At 43.0% G+C, this 13,085-nt stretch overlaps 1 protein-coding gene across 12 annotated transcripts in view; it reads right to left on the reverse strand.

The window, feature by feature from the left end:
- The window catches only part of TRPM3 (transient receptor potential cation channel subfamily M member 3), a 387,333-nt gene that overhangs the window by 130,445 nt on the left and 243,803 nt on the right, over positions 1–13,085 (reverse strand). The window lies entirely within an intron of this gene.

Below are 13,085 nucleotides of genomic sequence, written 5' to 3' on the forward strand. Positions count from 1 at the left end.
AACAACAACAACAACAACAATAACAACTCTATTATTTGTACCTTACCCATCTGACTGGGTTGCCCCATTCTGGACAGCTTCCGACACATATACAAACATATTAAAACATTTAAAAAAACTTCCCTATGTCCAGAATTCTTTGAGTTAAGAATGTGCTTCAAATGTGCTTTAACTGTATTGTGTGTACGCATCCTAAACGCATAACCTTTGCTGGATTCAAGCACCTAGAACAGAGGAGGAAAACCTTCTCCAGCCTGAGAGTTGCATTCCATCATGGAGAACCTCAGGGGTTGTCCAGGACACTGGAGAGTGGAGCCCGAGGCAACAGTGGGCAGAGCAATGGGTGTGACTCATCACTGTGCACAGTTGGCCAAATTCCAGTCACAGAAAAGACAAATGGTATCACACACACACACACACACACGCCCTCCATTGAGGAAAGAAAGATACATCATTACCACACTCCAAGGACACATTTCATCCAGACAAAGGAACTCACAGAGGACTCAGAGCAGGACTGGGAGGTCTGGCCTGGGGAGAGGGCTGAGGACCAGACAGAGGGGCCTGGAGGGCCTCATCCAGCCCCTGCGCCTGAGATTCTGTCCCAACCTAGAAAACAGGAGCATCAAGTTGTGCTGGCACTGTGATCCTAGAAAGTGGGTCTTCTTACATTAAGGCAAGGCAACAAGTATTTGCTCCCCCTCCCCTACTGCAGTTCTTCATGCCACACCCTGCACTCTTTCAGAAGGTCCCCCAAGACTCAGAAGCAACACGCTCCGCGGGGCCTCTGAGGAGTCTGCCTGCCTCTTCCCACTCAGCCGCCCTACAGCTGAGGGGGAGGCGGTGGGCAGACGGTTTGGGGCAGCGCAAAACCTGCGGACACCCAAACCACCGCGTGGCTCGGGCGTGCTGCAGGCCCCGTGGTGAGTGCCGCCCAGCATTTTGTCACCCTCCTCAGTGGTGATACCTGGGGTGGCCCACCCACACCGCCCCCCTTCCTCCACCCTGGCACTGATGGGGTCCAAAGGAAAGCAGAGCCAGACATTTGGCACCTGCTTGGCTGCAGGAGTTGCCAGAAGGAGGCAGACAAGGCGCCCTTCAGCCGCCTTAGGGACTACACTCCGGATTTGTGAAGGGTTTACCATTTATTATACTGTGCCCATTATTAAGCCCCTTTTGACATTTCTTTATACTTAAGTACAAGAATAAGGAGTCTTAAAAATTAATAATAATAATAATCTGAACTGAACTGAACTGAACTAAAATAAAATCTACTCCTGACCATAAGCTCAATAGTTTTTGGCAATGACTTTACATATTCATATTCAAATGTTCTAATATGCGGCTCAACATATTATATCTGGTAATCTTTTTAAATTTTAAGCTGGAAACCTTTGAAAAGACCTCTTGGGGAAAACCAAACATATATGCCAGCATTTATGTATGTGTGTAGTGGGGAAGAATCTACCAGAGGATATTGTTAAGTTAGAACAAGAGTTAAGGGAGTGCCTCAGTTATGCCTATAAATCCAAACTGGTTGCAGACACTCACTGCTAAGCACCATGTGGTATTTTCAAGGAATGGGTAATGGGTGTCTTATGCTCATAGTAATCACAACAATTCTGGAAGGCTGTGAGAAGAAGTCTTTCTGTTGCATGCAACCATGATTCCATGGTGTATTTTTTAAAAATTGCACAAACACCTAAAGGTATTCTCTGGGTGGGTTATTATTTTTCACACAAGGGATGTGCGGCCCCAAATTGACAGAGTATAGCTGTGTATTTTCCCAATAGGTGAAAAGCAGAGTTCAGTCAAAAATAGGAAATTGGGACAACAGCAAAGATTGAAGCCAGATTTGGAGGCTTCATAAAAAAGTATTTATAGAAGTTTATGAACCAATTGTTAACATCCTTTTTCTTGTTTGAGTGCTGACTTTGAATGGATCCAATATCCTGTACCTATTTTTCTTAGAAATGTCAATCATTGCTTGGTTGGGGGAGGTAGAAAGCTAGTTTGCCTTTTGGGAGGTAGTCTTGAAAGAGGGCCTGAAAGCGACACAGAGGCTGAGCTTGCTCTCTGTAGGAATTCAGTGCTATGGATTTTTACTTAATACAGTTATATCCTGCATTTCCTCAAAGGAACTCAGTACTTGACATACATGGTTCTCCTCTTCCACAACCTGCTCTGGATGAAGGGGGCTGATTTTCTGGCTATATACTACCAGGGGAAAAACATTTTGTACATGATCAGTGAAAACATGAGATGATACAGAACTGAGATCAAGCATTGTAAACAAGTTCCAGTTCTAATTCTTGGTTCAGTTAAGCTCCCTCCTGATATCGCCTTTAAACAGCAATTACCGGTATACACATTATTATACATTTAAATACAGATTATACACATTATATAGAGATAATACACATTCTGAAATCTACCATATAAATGCCATTAAAAATACATGTTAAAAATTAAACTCAGCTTCAGAGATTCAAAATAAGTTAGTAAAAACTCCTAAGTTAGACTCCTAAGTAGCAACAATTGCTGTCAAAGCCAAGTCAGCTGCAGGAATTTGCTGGGAAAGTTTGCTCCTGATCAGTGATATTTAAGTGGTGATCAAGGAGACGGAGGTTCACACAGGGTGGTTCAAATCACACTTGTGCCTTACTAAGTAATTCTTGGGTGGGATACATAAGGAATTATTGCTGGAAGGGTCAGCTTTAGTAGTAAGAGCTGTGGGAAGGATAGATTTAGCTAACGGTGTCACAACCTCACTAATCTCTACAGTGCAAAGATTAACTTTATCATGAGAAGAAGAAAAAAGCAGGGTTAGTCTGTTCTGTGAATAATGACACTGTGCAGATAAAAAAAAAAGCTACCAAAGCCATTTGAATAATACATGCTTTATTTGAATTGGAATAGCACTTGCAACTTGCTGTTTAGGTAGAAATTTTCAGGTCCTGGCACCTGTGGACTGTATATCAATCAAGCAATGCAGCTGCAGGGCCTCAATTTGTTTCAATAAATCTTGTTGCACTACTTCTTGCAATTTCCTGGAAAATGGTTCTACTACTTATTTTGAGCAGGAAAAAAATACCCCACTTCCAGTTTCCTGTTCAAAAATGTGTGCTTCTCTTGTAGCAGCTTCCCCTATCCTGGTGCCCTCCAGCTGTCTTGGACTACAACACCTTCAGCCTCAGCCATAACTAATGGTAGAGGATCTGCCCTGCAAGCAGAAGGTCCCAGGTTCAGTCCCTGGCCATCTCCAGGCAGGGGGGAGAATATCCACCCTGAAATTGTGCAAAAGCTGGTGCCAGACAATGCCAAGCTAGACAGTCCAATGGCCGGACTCTGTATAAAGGGAGCTTTCTATGTTCTAACAGCTGGAAGGCACAAATTGAGGGAAGGCTCTCTCTATAGAGCCTGGGGCTCTCCATTCTTTATTTCATTATTACAGTTATGTCCTGTCACAGAATGCAAGGGGGAGGTCTCCCATCCAGGCACTGACCAGACCCGACCCTGCTTAGCTTCAGCCTCACAAGCTTTCAGACCATGCTGTGGGACCACAGCACCCAATTTTCTCTTTACAGAAGAGCAAACATATGGACATGCATAAGGACAAAGACTTTAGATGTTATTAATGAAGCTGCTTTTATCCCTTTATTCATCTGAAAATGTGTTCCATACCCTTCTAATGCATTTGCATCAACTTACAACAATTAAAAACGATCTGGTAATAATGTTAACCTAGAGAGGTTAAAAGCAACAAAAAAGGCTTCTATGGGTATGTTCGTAGCAAAAGGAAGAACAAAGAAACAGTGGGGTCACTCAGAGGAGAAGATGGTGAAATGCAAACAGGGGACACAGAAAGGGCTGAACTCCTCAATGCCTTCTTTGCCTCAGTCTTCTCCGATAAAGAAAACAATGCCCGACCTGAAGAATTTGGAGGAAATGATTCAGCAGAGGAAACACAGCCCAGAATAACTAAGGAGATAGTACAAGAATACTTGGCTAGTTTAGATGTATTCAAGTCTCCAGGGCCAGATGAACTGCATCCAAGAGTATTAAAAGAACTGGCAGATGTGATCTCAGAACCACTGGCAGTCATCTTTGAGAATTCCTGGAGAACAGGCGAAGTCCCGGCAGACTGGAGGAGGGCAAATGTTGTCCCTATTTTCAAAAAGGGGAAAAGAGAGGACCCAAATAATTACCGCCCAGTCAGTCTAACATCAATACCAGGGAAGATTCTGGAGCAGATCATTAAGCAAACAATCTGTGAGCACCTAGAAAGGAATGCTGTGATCACCAATAGTCAGCATGGATTTCTGAAAAATAAGTCATGTCAGACTAACCTGATCTCATTTTTTGACAGAATTACAAGCCTGGTAGATGAAGGGAACGCAGTGGATGTAGTCTACCTTGATTTCAGCAAGGCATTTGACAAGGTGCCCCATGATATTCTTGTAAAGAAGCTGGTAAAATGCGGTCTTGACTATGCTACCACTCAGTGGATTTGTAACTGGCTGACTGACCGGACCCAAAGGGTGCTCATCAATGGTTCCTCTTCATCCTGGAGAAGAGTGACTAGTGGGGTGCCACAGGGTTCTGTCTTGGGCCCGGTCTTATTCAACATCTTTATCAACGACTTGGATGATGGACTCAAGGGCATCCTGATCAAATTTGCAGATGACACCAAACTGGGAGGGGTGGCTAACACCCCAGAGGACAGGATCACACTTCAAAACGACCTTGACAGATTAGAGAACTGGGCCAAAACAAACAAGATGAATTTTAACAGGGAGAAATGTAAAGTATTGCACTTGGGCAAAAAAAATGAGAGGCACAAATACAAGATGGGTGACACCTGGCTTGAGAGCAGTACATGTGAAAAGGATCTAGGAGTCTTGGTTGACCACAAACTTAACATGAGCCAACAGTGTGACGCGGCAGCTAAAAAAGCCAATGCAATTCTGGGCTGCATCAATAGGAGTATAGCATCTAGATCAAGGGAAGTTATAGTGCCACTGTATTCTGCTCTGGTCAGACCTCACCTGGAGTACTGTGTCCAGTTCTGGGCACCACAGTTCAAGAAGGACACTGACAAACTAGAACGTGTACAGAGGAGGGCAACCAAAATGGTCAAAGGCCTGGAAACAATGCCTTATGAGGATCGGCTAAGGGAGCTGGGCATGTTTAGCCTGGAGAAGAGGAGGTTAAGGGGTGATATGATAGCCATGTTCAAATATATAAAAGGATGTCACATAGAGGAGGGAGAAAGGTTGTTTTCTGCTGCTCCAGAGAAGCGGACACGGAGCAATGGATACAAACTACAAGAAAGAAGATTCCACCTAAACATTAGGAAGAACTTCCTGACAGTAAGAGCTGTTCGACAGTGGAATTTGCTGCCAAGGAGTGTGGTGGAGTCTCCTTCTTTGGAGGTCTTTAAGCAGAGGCTTGACAACCATATGTCAGGAGTGCTCTGATGGTGTTTCCTGCTTGGCAGGGGGGTTGGACTCGATGACCCTTGTGGTCTCTTCCAACTCTATGATTCTATGATTCTATGATTCTATGTACAAAAAAAAAAAAAAAAAAAAAAAAGACCCCAAAGTATGAAAATGGAAACAGGACCAGAGGATAAAATGTGATTCTACCACATAAAAACCATCTGATCGTTAAGACAAATGGTTGCTAGAAAAAAAAGTTTTAACCAGTGATTAGAAACCATAAGGGTAGGCATGTGGCAGGTGTGGATCCTGCAGGGCAAGGTTGTCTAAAGTACAGGCGAGGCTCTCTGTCTCGCCTGATCAGTCGTGCCTCAATCTACAGACAAGAGCCTTTCTGAGGGATCTTAGGGAGCAGACGGGGTAAGCAGAGGAGGAGACAGTCCCTTAGATATCCTGGACTTGGAGGACACATGCAGAGTTTGGTCACTGCGGGTCATCCACTGGTAAGCCCCTTCAGCAGGTGGGATCATAGAATCATAGATATTTTTAAAAGGTTTTAGATTTTTTCGTTTTGCTTTAGGCTGGTTTTAATGCAAGTTTTTTTATTGTTGTAAGTCACTTTGAGTGATTTTTGTAATACAGTGGTACCTCGGGTTACATACGCCTCAGGTTACATATGCTTCAAGTTACAGACTCCGCTAACCCAGAAATAGTACCTTGGGTTGAGAACTTTGCTTCAGGATGAGAACGGAAATCGTGCTCCGGCAGTGTGGCGGCAGTGGGAGGCCCCAGTACCTAAAGTGGTGCTTCAGGTTAAGAACAGTTTCAGGTTAAGTACGGACCTCTGGAATGAATTAAGTACTTAACCCGAGGTACCACTGTAACTCAAAAAAAGTGAGCAAGAAGTCTAACAAGTACTTTTATTACCTTGGTAATAAAAACATTACTACTGCATGCTTTATGTGAAATCCAAAAGCTGCTGCTGGTTCAGAATGCCACCTCCCACCCGTATGGGACACTGCTGCTCAAGGTTTTGAACCATCTGCCAATCAGCTACTGGGCCAAATTTGGGATTTTACTGTCGGTGTATAAATCCCTAATAGCCTGGACCTTTTTCCTTGACAGGATGTTTCCTTGAGCCCTTAGGTCATTGAGCGAGGCTCTCTTGTGGTAATCCGCATGTCCTGCAAGGTCATTTAATGAGAACCTGAGGCAGCCACACTTCAGAATACAATCCCCCTGGAATTAGGATGGTGCCAACTACAGTGGTACCTTGGGTTACAAACCCGGAAGTAGTACCTCAGGTTGCGAACTTTGCTCCAGGATGAGAATGCAAATCATGTGGTGGCGGGGTGGCAGCAGTGGGAGGCCCCATTAGTGAAAGTGCGCCTCAGGTTAAGCACAGTTTCGCATTAAGAATGGGCCTCGAGAATGAATTAAGTTCGTAACCCGAGGTACCACTGTATTTGCTGTTTTAGGTGCTTCTCCAAAGTACTTTTTCTTTTTCCCCTTTAAATGGCCTTTTCAAGGTAACATTGTTGGATATTGTTTGTGTTGGTTTTACAGATGGAATCAATGTACAGTGGTACCTCGGGTTACAGACGCTTCAGGTTACAGACTCTGCTAACCCAGAAATAATACCTCGGGTTAAGAACTTTGCTTCAGGATGAGAACAGAAATCGCACGGTGGCGGTGCATCAGCAGCGGGAGGCCCCATTAGCTAAAGTGGTACCTCAGGTTCTGCACAGTTTCAGGTTAAGAACGGACCTCCAGGATGAATTAAGTACTTAACCCGAGGTACCACTGTATTTTTATTGTTTTAACCTTGTAGACCTTTTCTATAGAATCACAATATTTTAAAGTGCTAATAGGTTTATACATTCTTTTAAAAGGAGCACAACATCTAGCACGATGTCAAGCAAATACGAAGTCAAGCAAATATCAGTTATAATACATCATTAGTAAAAATGATTTGTTGACAGTATTCAAATGACATAGGAAGAGTAAAAGGAACGGGACTAGTTCAAATTCTGTATCCCAATTAACCAGTGACTCCCGTAAGTTACATAGACATCACTTATTTTACAGAAGAATACTAATGGTTGTTCCCAGCAACAAAAACAGGAGCCACTAGGCCACTGACTAGCTTTGAGAAACTCCTCCTAACAACAGAGGAACACAGTAAAGGGGCATATAAACTACTACTCCAAGACACTACAGACCCCCTTACCATAATGGGAGCAGGACAAAGGGCATGAATTAAACCATACCCAGTGGTCTAGTCTATGGTCTAAACCACCATTCAAATCCATCTCATCCAAAAGAAGAGAACTCACCCAAAAACTTATATATAGATGGTACCTAACACCATGGAAGCTAGCACAGATACACCCAAGAACTTCATCTAAATGCTGAAGAGGCTGCACTGCAATAGGCACGCACCTCCACCTGTGGTGGTAATGCCCCAAAGTCCAATCCTTCTGGATATCAGTGCTGCAGGAAATTTCTAAAATAGCAAAACAGGTAATAGAAACAACTCTAGAACCCACCCTATTAAATATCTTCCAAGACAACAACACACAAGTACACTTCAAGGAATTCGTGTCACTTACTCTCAGCAGCTAGAAATATCATAGCTGGACACTGTAAAGACCTATCAGGAGTGAACACAGACCACTGGTACAAAAATGTATGGGAAACTCAAACTAGCATGGGGACAAACTACGGAGGATGCCTTCACCCCAGTGTGGTTCCCCTTTATTATATACGCAGTACAACAGGACAATGACCTATCCCCTCCAACAGCATACGAATCAATATGGCTAACCTGACCCAACAACCTAGCCCACCTCCCTCACACAAGTAAGCCACACCGCAATCAACTAAACACAACCAACCAAGCTTGGGAAGCCCTAACCTCTTGCAATATCAATAAAAATGAATACGGTAAATACATAAACAAAGGTGTGATGCTGACCCATGTGATGCTGACACAAATCCCCCTACACGAAGAATAAGCAATAGAATGAAAAACACTATCCCTCCTCTTCCCCTCTCCCCTTTCCCCCTACTGCAAGATGTCTGACAAAAATGTCTCTCATCAAACATAAATAAACTGTTAAAGAGACTATGAATTGAAAGTAGAGACAATAGATGTGCTGTTCCCTGTTCGTCTGTTTGCTTTGCAACACAAAACTCCCCAATAAAAACTAATTTATACAAAACCCTAGAATATTTATGGTTGTTAAAATCTTAAGGTCAAAAAGCCCTTGTTCTAATTCTTGATGACATAGATCAATTTAGAGCCAATCAGTTGCCAGTCAGCTTTAAGCCACTGTGAATGGTAACTCAGAACATTTTTCGATTGTATTTTTCTTTCTGTTGTCGACTTCAGCTCTTGGTAGCAGTGGCAGCCAACGTGGTGGCCTTGAGATGCTGCTGGATTCCAACTCCCCTCAACCACAGCCAACACGGCCAATGGTCAGGAATGATGAGATCTATACTCTGGAGAGCATCACATTGACTATCCCTGGTACACACACACACACACACACACACACCAATTGTCAACATCTTGTTTCTCTTTCCCAACATGCAAACTCTAGTATGGGTGGACAAGAGGATGAAGAGGACCCTGCTGCTGCCTTAAATAGGAGATGAAGGGCACATCAATGATAAGAAGAGAAAAAGGAGGCAGTGCAATCCATGGCCCTGAGAGGACTTGGTCCTCTATGGTTTTTGGATATGTGGGGAAGATAATAAAGGGAAAGGTGATATTGTAGGGAATCATCATCTGGGCCTCACCCTTTAATCTTTTCATGACGCTGGATGAAGGAATAGAGAAGTAGGGGAGTGTAAGTCCAGGGCACTAGAGTTGGGAAAAGAATGACAATTCTCATTGCCTCCACTCTCCCAGCCCATGACAAGCCTTCAGTAGTTCATAATATGCACGGCAGGGATAGCCAGGGCAGGAGCCTCCAGGGGTTGTTGGAGCCCAACTCCTCTCCTCCCTGGTCAAGCTGGCTGGGGATTATGGGAGCTGCAGGCCAACATCTCAAATGCACCATGTTGGTGACTTCGGATGTATGGATTGCTTATTTTCCTAAAGAGACCCCAGCCAATGTACAGTGCTTAGAAAAGGATACAGTTAAAAAAATAGTATTTGCAGACCATAATGAACTAAGCTAATCTTTGCAGCTTCATCTGCAAAATAGCAGCAACACAAACACACCACAGAACAATAATTCATTCTGCAGGAAAAGCAAACTGTACATGTAGTACTTATAACAATAAAGGTAAAGGTAAAGGGGCCCCTGACCATTCTGGGGTTGCGGTGCTCATCTTGCTTTATCGGCCAAGGGAGCTTCCGGGTCATGTGGCCAGCATGACTGAGCCATTTCTGGCAAACCAGAGGAGCACACGGAAGCGCCGTTTACCTTCCCGCCGGAGCAGTACCTATTTATCTACTTGCACTTTGACGTGCTTTCGAACTGCTAGGTTGGCAGGAGCAGGGACTGAGCAACAGGATTTGAACTGCCAACCTTCTGATCGGCAAGCCCTAGGCTCTGTGGTTTAACCCACAGCGCCACCCGCATCCCTTATAACAATAGGAAGAAGCAAAAATAAGTCTGTATTACATATATTTCTTATAGTAAACGTAGAATTACCTGATTCCTTTTTTGATTATTTTAGATGTCATGCATGATAACCTTGTAATTGTTCCTTTCAATTATTATTTTTAATGAATAAAATAAATCTGAAATATATAGCTGTCTAGCTGGGAGTCAAAATGTTAGGATCTTGGTCTAGCTATAGTAGCATATTGCTGCAATCCACCCGCGTCTCTTAGTGGTGTGAAATTCCAGGGGTTCCAGGTACTTACCCAGGGTTCCGTTTCCTTGGAATGAGGGACAGCGGAGAATGTGGTATCTTATTATGTATAAGACTTATTTACACATATATACAACCTGAGCCTGTGATGGAGGGGTTCACAGCATCAACGCCACAGTAAGTTATTGCTTCTCCCATAGCCACAGGCTTGGATCCCAGCAGAAATCAGGCATGACCCTGTCTTGCAGCCACCTAGCCTGCTTCTCACTTCTATTTTTTTTTAAAGATATTTATTGAGATTTCAACATATTACACAAATTAAAAAGAATAAAAAAGAATAAAAAGAAAAAGAAAATACAAAATAAAAACAGTTAAAAACAAATCAGTCTTTCCATATCTTATCTTTCATTTACTTGTTTCCCTGACCTCCTCACACCTCCTGCTTCTCACTTCTAGCTTACACACCTCAACTCTGGTTTTGGTCCTTCAAATTGACAGTCCTCTGGCACAGAGCCACTTTCTTTGTTACCTTAGCCACCCATATTTAGGCAGCCAGTGCTAAATCCTTGTTGAATACAGGAATTAGAAAGGACTCAGGCATGCAGCCTACCCCCAAACCCCCTCACAATACTATAAACAAGGTGTTAATGCACAGCTAGTAGCATTTAAATGTCAACAGGGATGCAAATTCTAATGCACCTTACAGGTGTATTCAGTTCAAAGAAACACAGCACAGACAGAATGCATCCTCATTCAAATGCACAGCTGATTTATGGTCATGACCAGAGCATAATATCTTGCTAAAATCTGTTTATGCCTCAGCTGAAACAGAGTATGGATGTTGACTCCTCAGAGTTGACATTTTCAGAACAAAGACTGCCAGAGCCTATTGATCCTTTGACCAACCAGATGCAGACTTTCCAGATCAAGATGGCTTTGACATTTAACATGGCTATGCAGTTGCAATCTATAACAGTACAGGTATGTTTCTGCCTGGTCATCATAACTTCTCCTGGAGATGTGAAACTGCCAGCAATGGAATAATGTCCAGTAGATCAAGGGAGCATTCCTTGCATTCCTCTTGGTACTTTCATGCAACAAGTACTAAAGCTGCATAACTAACTAAGTTTCCCCCCATATCATTCATGTACTTTCTGTTCTTTCTGCATTATTTGATACTAAGAAAAAGTTACCATTTGAGTCGTTCCAAGAACAATCTTTGATTGTCCTTTCAGTTCAAGTGCACAACAGGAAGAAATAAAATCCAATATCCACCTTCTTATCACTGCACAGAATGAGGAACCTGGTTTATTGGATACATCTTGTTTTAAATTGTATTGAAAATAAGGAGTAATTTAAGGCAATCTATATCAAAGTTCACATGAGTCTGAATTTTAAATAAGCCTTTATCCCCAGTTAAAACAGATAGGAAACCTTCACAGTAATAAAGCCACACTGAAGCCACATTGAAGAAGGCAAACTCAAGCTGCTTTGGAGCGCTTGTTCACTCAAGGGAGCCATTCATTTTTATGAATGCTGGAGATCTCAAAGGCTGCTGCAGCTGAGATCCAGGGGCTTCCAGCTCACCTACTCCATTGCTTCTGTAAATTGACAAGTCCCATGAACGCTGCTTTTCACTGCCACATTCCTCTCTGTAATCATGCCAATGGAGTCACAGGGATGCAGAGAAAGGACCCATTCTATAGACACGGCATAAGAGCTGCATATGAGCATGGGAAATATTTGCCATCTAGCAGTCTAGATCACAGAGATGGCTGCTGTGTCCTCGGATGTAGAACTTAGTTTCCTCTAGATTTTATACAACCTCAGTCATATTTCTCCACACAGTAATCCTGTGAAGGAACTCCGCAGCATGAACCTGAGTGATCCTGAGTGATCCAGTCAAAGCACAGTGAAATCATTGTGCAATCCCTGGGTATTCATCCTCATCACTCAATAGCATTACAGAAGGAAAATTTTGAGCATGCCCCTAAAATCTTTTTTTTTAAAAAATACTACACTGTGTTATGCAGTGCTTTTTTTCTGGGGCAACACAGTGGTACGCATACCCCCTAAACATTTTGTGAATTTAAGTTTGGCCTCATTGAGGGGCAGTATTTCAATATGTGCAGGAAAATGAGAGTACTCCTAAATTTTGTTTTAGAAAAAAACACTGGTGTTATGTATACTGGTGTTGCATATTTCATGCCTAAACCAGGCTACCAGTACTTCTCCGGCTGTCTTATCTATCTCCTCAAAAGCAGAAAACTTATAGAATAAACTAAGCTCTTATCTTAATGAAACGAAGATACAATGAAGTATTTTTAGAGCGTCTTTCTGGCACTGATACTCCGAAGTCCGAAGTGGTGTGGGGCTGTCTTGCCAGAGGCACAACGGAAAGGACAAGGAGGCATGCTTTCAAAACAGCATAAGAGACTCCTGGGAGCCTCAAGGGACATTGCCTGGCTGTGAGTTCTGAAGAGCCCAGACTCACAGAAACAAACTGGGGCAAATGTCGAAAATGCTTTAAGATAGTTTTTAAATCTGTGGTGTTTTGAATTTTGTTTGTTTTGTTTTTGCTTTGTTGAGGGTGGGCAAAACATTTTGTTGGGGCTGCGCGTTAGTTTAATTTTAGTATACTTGTAAATTTTTTTTTATATAATTACAGTAGTTTCTATTGTTTTATTGTATAGTTTGTATTCTGTTTGAAGGGGAGAGGGTCAGGGCTGCCGGGGAGTGGGTCCCAGCCAACAGAATGGCTGGGGCATGTTCCACAGGGGGGGATGCACTGGGACACCCGATCTCAGTGATCAC

The sequence above is a fragment of the Podarcis tiliguerta genome, assembly GCF_965153285.1.
Source record: "Podarcis tiliguerta genome assembly, chromosome: 11".
NCBI classification, from domain to species: Eukaryota; Metazoa; Chordata; class Lepidosauria; order Squamata; family Lacertidae; genus Podarcis; species Podarcis tiliguerta.